Source organism: Nicotiana tabacum, chromosome 13, assembly GCF_000715075.1.
Source record: "Nicotiana tabacum cultivar K326 chromosome 13, ASM71507v2, whole genome shotgun sequence".
Taxonomy (NCBI): domain Eukaryota; kingdom Viridiplantae; phylum Streptophyta; class Magnoliopsida; order Solanales; family Solanaceae; genus Nicotiana; species Nicotiana tabacum.
The window spans coordinates 15270829-15278402 of NC_134092.1; positions in this window are offsets into that span (position 1 = coordinate 15270829).

Consider the following 7574-nt stretch of genomic DNA (forward strand, 5'->3'; position numbering starts at 1 on the left):
GACTGTGGAGAAGGTTAATTAAGTCTATGATTAGAGCTTTTATGGCTCGTACTTCCAAAAAATCCAACTCATGCTGAAGGTCCATATGCTTCTCCTATGCATGCCTAAAGAAAGATTATTAGAATGTTAGGTTAATTATTTTTGTTGTTAATATAAAATGTACTAAAGTTTTGTTGTATTTAAGATCAATTCCTTGTTGGTCTTTTTGCCTACTTTTGCGTGTATTATAAGATGGAAAATGTGTTTTCCCCTACTTGTATGATGGATTGTATAAAAGTTTATTTTACAATTAATTTTGGTTTATTTTGATAATTTCTTAGGTCATATATATTTATACATATAAGACTAAAAGCATCATTCTTGCTCCCAAACGCACACGCAAGTATACGTGGTCGTACAAGTAATAAAATGATAAGTCGACTGTCGAAACCATAGAGACTTGTGTTAACTACGCACTAGTTTCACCAAGATTATTATCCAGTCAAGTCAATCAGAGTTCAAAAGTGTGATTATACTAAGCAATAATTCTAACAAGTAACTAATTTATCAAGTTGCAAAATAGTTGTTGTGTATTCAATAGAGACAAATATTTCAGGGTTGTGATCGATTCACCAATCTTATTGTGTTCTAATTAACTCTCTCTTTCATACAATTCACGTGTAGTTGCTAATTAATCGAACAATTGCTCTCGTAGTATTCTCCTGAATTACTACTCGCCTATTTAAAATAGGCTAACGCCTATATTCCTATGGAATCAATCTATTAAGAACGCATTAAGATTACAATATTTAATTAAGCATGGTGACTAGGTATATTCCTATCCTAACCACAAACCTGCCCCCCACTCAGAGTTAAGATCATGCTCTTTTCAATTCTTTTTTAATCTAGACGTAGTTTTCCCAAGCATAGCATAAATAGTAAATAGAACCTAATTGTTGGCTAGATAACTAAGCAATTAATCACAGAATTGAAGAAACAAGCATATATTAGTGAATTGTAATCAAGGTTAAGTCATCCTTAAACAACAATATTCATGGATAAATTACAACCCTAGAACTATGGGTTTTAGCCACTCATGATAATATCAAAACAAATTCACAAGTGTTGAATAATTGAGAATACTAAGAAAAGATGAAGAAAACTCAGATATCCTCGCTCTCGGATGTTCCTCGTATGTATTTTTCCCTCAAAGTGGCGTTTCCCCTCTCAACATAGGCTTAGTCTTGCTTTTATATGTGTAGGAGGGGTCTTGGGCCGAAATAACCTTGTCCCCAGCGAACTAAGAGAAAATTCTCGTCACCAGCGCCCAGGATAGCGTGGGGCGCTATCCCTGGCGCTGGAATTTTTAAGTTTCTGACTTTTGCGCCACAAGTAGCGCCCCCACGCTTCCTGTGGTGCTATAAAGTGGTCATTTTCCCATTTTGCTCCTTTTTTCCTCCAATCTCGCACCTTTATCCCATATTGCCTACGGATGATTCTTACACATAACAATACCACGAATTACAGTAAATATTAAATTGCATAAAAAATGAAGAAAACTATAAATATGTGATATATATATATATATATATATATATATATATATATATATATATATATATATATATATATATACACACTTAAGCTAAATATCAACACCTCACACTTAGACTCTTGCTCGTCCTCGAGCAATGGGACTATCAACTACACCCCAACAACGTACACATCTCAACTAGAGAGGAGCACTTCAATCTTTTTTAACCATACACTCTACTCTTGACTATGATCGATACCGGCAATCAAGCATGAACATACAAATTTTATATTCTTCCCGTTTTACACATGCCCAAGTATAAACATTTCAATTCAATCAATTCAACAACCTACCCGTAACCACCTTACCTCAAGAACCGACTCGTTACCACTAAGCACCCACAACTAGCGCACTCACCCAACAAGAGAAATTCACAACATCACCAATCCTTCATGAGATCATGTGCCCTCACCAACAAACAAAAGAATGATTATAGAATAGTCCACACATTCAAGTATGACTTTGAACATCAATTAAGGACATCACACAATTTGAACAAAAATCACTACTAATCTAAGCTAGCCAAATCTAGGATCAATTAGGACTTTAAGGTTGTAATGTAGGCTAAAGGACGGGTAGGATATATTTAGGAATAGTAACTAACCCTCCTAAGTACTTTAATACACTACACTCAAAAATCGAGCACATCTTCTCAACCAATTCACTCGCCACAAACCATATATAACATAGCCTTTTTTCAATTAAGCACTTCAATATTCCCACTAGCACGAATTAGTAAGATTAGGAGGTGTGGGTTTATTCTACATTAATTGAACTATTATTTTTTTTCTTCCTTTCAATTTTTTTTTCTTTTCCTCTTTTTTTTCTACACACACTCCATACATTAAGGTTCATCGGCAAGTGATATTTTTTCACAACTTTAGTGCACCTTAAAGGCCCTTCCAAGGTTCCACTCGAAAGCTACTTCCCAATCACTCACTTTACTTCTTTTAGCGACTAAGTGCCTTCGGAGGTAAAGATTCAACAATCTTAAATTAAGAACAAAATAGGGATACGGCTTGTAATGTGGGTGCCAAGTGAAAGGTCTATAGGCTCAAAGGGGCTAGCAACAAAAACTTTTATTTTTAAGTGACAAGCACATCTATGATCAAGCAAGAAACGCCTACGGCATCTCCTAGCCTAGAACAACTTAATGATTTCGCTTCGATTAACACACGGGGCAAGTTCTAGACTACACATGATAGCACAGAATATTACAAATCCTCACACACATATTGCACATGACTCAATCGAGATGGTTCTGTTCAACTCTCAAGTCAAGCAAGCACATATAGTTGAAATTTTTTAAGTAATATTGCACTATGTGTCGTACAAGTCAAACAACTGAGAAAAGGCATCACAGAGTAGGCTATTTATCTTACTCAGGCATCAAAATTCAAATCAAATATACGGGAAGACAGAGCGCATGCCATAGCCTAATGTGCTAGCACCAAACACGTCAATAGGTGCCTCCGAGCAACTCAGCTTCTTCATATCCTACTCCTAAAAGAAAAAAAATAAATTACCCGGTTCGAGCTATACCCTTGGAAAAGAATCGGCACCCAAAGAAAAACCAAGGGATACTACCTAACTACCCTAAAAAAAATACTTTTTAGTGTTTTTAATAGGACGTTAATCCCTCAAGAAAATTATCAAAAAGATCCACCGTCGGGAAAAGTCCGAGCTTTTTCTGTTTTTTTTTTTTTTGTATTTTTTTTATTTTCTAAAACTGGACTATGTCTACTATGGGTTCTAATAAAACCTAATAAAAAGAAACAGATTTATACAATTTACATCACAAGAAGTAGTTCCCTCATCCCACACTTAGCATATGCATAGTCCCCAATGCATGTAAGAATTTAAAGCAAAGTAAGGTGGAAGAAAAACTCCCTGCTAGTCGGATTCCCCCTCCTCAGAATGCCCACCGGCCGCATCTCTGGGCTCATCATCATCATCCACTCCCAGGGGCACCAAAGCCATAGGCCCCGTGACTTCATCACCAATCTCATCCTCAGTGTAAGAGCCTTTGTGAGTGTTCTCATCCTCTGAGGGGTGAACGGGAATGCCAGGTGAAATTCCCAACATCTCTTTGGAAGAACTGGACAGATCATTACATAGATGCATACGCTCCTTGTCCGATATGCCCAATCTACTCATGATCACATTTAGGGAGCTATAGAGATGCATGTTGAAGTTCCTGTCCCTCTCATTCTGTGCCGCCTGGCTAAGATTAAACGTAGACTCCAACAAATATGTGATGTCCATTAACCCCTTAGGAGCCTCCATAACCTCATCATAACCGGGGTATTCAGGTATATCCCCCCTCCCCCGGGGACAGTATGTACTGCGTGAGCAAGTTTCCAAAGAAGAATCTATTGAGTTTTTTCCCAAATCGTGTGTGGGCCATATCCCCTAGCATGATCTCACCCACATTGATAGGTCGCCCAGTCATCAGAAAAATATCACACACACTCGAGCTCGAGTGCATTCACTGTTGTGCTCAACCGGTATTACTCTGGCTTGCATGAAATTTTGCCACACCTTGGCGGTCTTGTTGAAGTCAAAGTGGATCATTTCAAGATGGGAATCACCCTTAGTTCTTGTCCACTTTGCATTCAAATCGTCGCCACAGAGAGTGTGACGTATCGCCTGGTAGCTTGGGCATTTGACAAACGTTTTGCAGCCTTCGCGGGTTAGAGTTATCAACTCCCAAAAATTTGCATAAAGACCACCTATCCATTTGCACCTCCTTTCCATAGACCCATGACTTGAACAAGTCCCCATTCCAATTGGCATAAAGTTCTCCCACCATGCTCAAATTGGCATGGCCGGGGCACTCTAGGAACTTGTCCATCTTTATTTCTCTCAACCGGGCAAGCACATTCGTGAAGTTCTTTTCCAAAGTTTTCACATCAATTCCCATTTCGGAGACATACCGTCCATATGGCACAAAGTTATTATGCCATTGGATGGCATCCTCATGAACTAGATCCAAATGAGTCCTTGGTGCCAATGGTGCCTTCTTTGATCTGTCGTCAACTTATTTCCCTTTAGCTTGCCAAGATGATCTTTCCCCGTGCTTGCGTGTTGGCCTAGGTAAAGTTTGTTTTGATGATTGACAAAGGAACTCAAGCATGAACCAGGTCCATACACATACACGGGTAGATTCAAGCACAAGGCATGCACGTGAAGGAGAGAAGCTTAAGTGATTATATATGATATCTCCTGAACGAAAAGGTTGCATAAGTGATAAGGAGAAGGACTCCTTAATCGAAGAGAACTCTATCCTAGATAAGGGAGGAGTTAGAAATTGAAGATAACTAGAACTCTTCCACCATAGAAGAGTATAGCATTAGAACTCTAGTTATTTCCTATTCTACTAACTCTATATATTTCAGGATGTTCTCATTTCACAGGTACGCACAAATGCTGAAGTTAAACGTGAGTTGAGAGAAAAATAGCAAGGCATTTTGAAAGCAATTCTTATGTGATTCAAGTGTGAGAACCTGAGGCTACATGAACCAGATAGAAAAACCAGTTCCAAGTGTCTGTCTTTTATTCTAGATTCATTGTAGTAGGACTTTTGAGTTGTACCTTTCAGCTTTATCTAGAAGCAATTGTACTAGGTACTTTGAGTGAAGTATTCAAGTTAGAGTTAACTTGAAGTTATCACAATAGCTAGAGGCTGGTTGCCACAAAGGGTTAGAGGTAATCTTTAGGTTTACAAAGAGTTTTGTAAATATTGTGTTTGGCTCCGTGATTTAGTTAAGTGTTGGGAAAAATCCTACTGGGTAGTAGGTCGTGATTTTTTAACCTTTTGAGCCAGGAGTTTTCTACGTAAAAATACTTGTGTTTCTTTACTTTCCGTATTTATTATTCTGCAATAGTAGTAGAAGGAACACATAGAAGAATCGGGTCCTTCTATAATCTGTGCATGCGAAAAATTGGACACCACACAAATCAACCCCCCTCCTTCCTCCCCCGTGTGGTATTGAAGTATAAAATATCAATTGGTATCAGAGCGGATTATTCTTGAAGAGGCTAACACCTTAGGAGAAGATCAAGATAAGTATACCTCCTGGAAACTGGAAAGGACAATCCACTACTAGGCCACCACTCTTTAATGGCCAGTACTACTCTTGGTGAAAAGATAGAATGAGAGATCACATTCAAGGAGAGGACTATGAGGTATGGGACATTGTCATTGATGGTTTACTGGCTACATTGAAGAAAAATGCTGAAGGAGTAGATGTGCCAAAGACAAGAGCGGATTGCACTGCTGAGGACTTGAAGAAGTGGGAGAGAATGCTAAAGCCAAGAAATGACTTGTTTGTGGACTTGGTCCGGATGAGTACAGCAGAATCCAAGGTTGTGCCACTACTAAGCAAATTTGGGACACACTACAAGTGGCTCATGAAGGACCTACTCAAGTGAAGAGATCTAGAGGAACTCTAATGTACTCTCAGTATGAGAACTTTGCTATGAAGTATGGAGAAACCATTCAAGAGATGTATACAAGGTTCACTACACTTACAAATGAACTAAAATCTCTTGGAAGGATTATTCCTGAAGAAGAGAGGGTTAAGAAGATACTTACTAGGGTCTTGCCAATCACTTGGGAAAGAAAGATCACTGCCATCCAGGAGTCAAAGAACATTGCTACTCTCTCACTAGATGAATTATTGGAAATATCACTGCCTATGAACTTAGGAGATAAACCATGAAGATGGATGTACCTAAGAAGGAAAGAAGCTTGGCACTCAGAATTACTGAAGGTTCTGATTTGGAAGATGATGAAATGGTCATGATCACCAAAGACTTCAAGAAGTACCTAAGGAGAGGAAAGGGTTCTTCAAGAAGTGGAAGCTACAACAAGGCATTAACTCCTGAGAAGCAAACCAATAATGGCTGCTACAAGTGTGGAAAGCCTGATCATCAAATCAAAAATTGTGCTTTGTGGGAAATTGAATGGAAAAAGGAAAGAGTTGAACAAAGGAATAGGAAAAAGGAATAGGTTCAACCCAAGAAAAGCAACAACAAAGGATCAACCAGGCTATGGTCGCTGGTTGGGTAGAAAGCTCGGATGAAAGCTTATATGATGATGATGAGGATGAACGAGCACTTATGGCCATTGGAGAATCTGATGAAGAAACTGAGGTAAGTGTCTTTCATCTCAAAGACAAGATTAATTTTTTGTCTAAAGAAAGGTTATCTGAGTTGCTACTAGAGCTAACTGATGAATCTAAGGATGTAAATAACAAAAAGGAACAGTTGTCTAAAGAATGTGTGATTTTGAAGGCTAAGTGCAAAAACCTGAAACTTAGGGCTAGTGAAAATACTGTGTTGAAGAACCAAGTTCATGCACTTGACTCAACTGTCCTAGAGCTTAGGTCTGAAAAACTAAAATTGAAACTAGGAACAAGCAAAAAGACAGTTGATCACACACAACTCACTTTAGAAGAAAATGTAGGAAAAATAAAAGATGAGTTGTACAAGAAAGATGAACATGTAAGAATTCTAAGGGAGGATCTAAGAAAGGTCAAGCATGAGCTAGAAAGAACTTGTAAATGGAATAGGTCCTCTGATACACTTTCATGGCTACAAAAACATCGTAGTAGCAACAGAAGAGGACTTGGCTTCGGGAACTCTGCACCTAAATGGGATCCCAAAAGCAAGTATCTTACACTTCCTGAGAACAAGATTTGCACACATTGTGGTAACACTGGTCACCATAAAAGTGAATGCACTGCAAAAGAAAAGGAAAGTCAAAAGAACAAAGATTTTGTTCGAGGGAAAAATAGGCTCCCAAGTTGGGCTAAAAAGAATTTGATTCATCATTTCGCCTATAGAAAGGGTCCCAAACTAGTTTGGGTTCCTAAGACTAACCTCTAATTTCCTTTTGTAGGTCCAAGTGAAGGGAAGCAGCCAAATATGGTACATGGATAGTGGCTGCTCAAAGCATATGACAGGAAGCAAGAACTAGTTTCTTTCACTTGAGGAC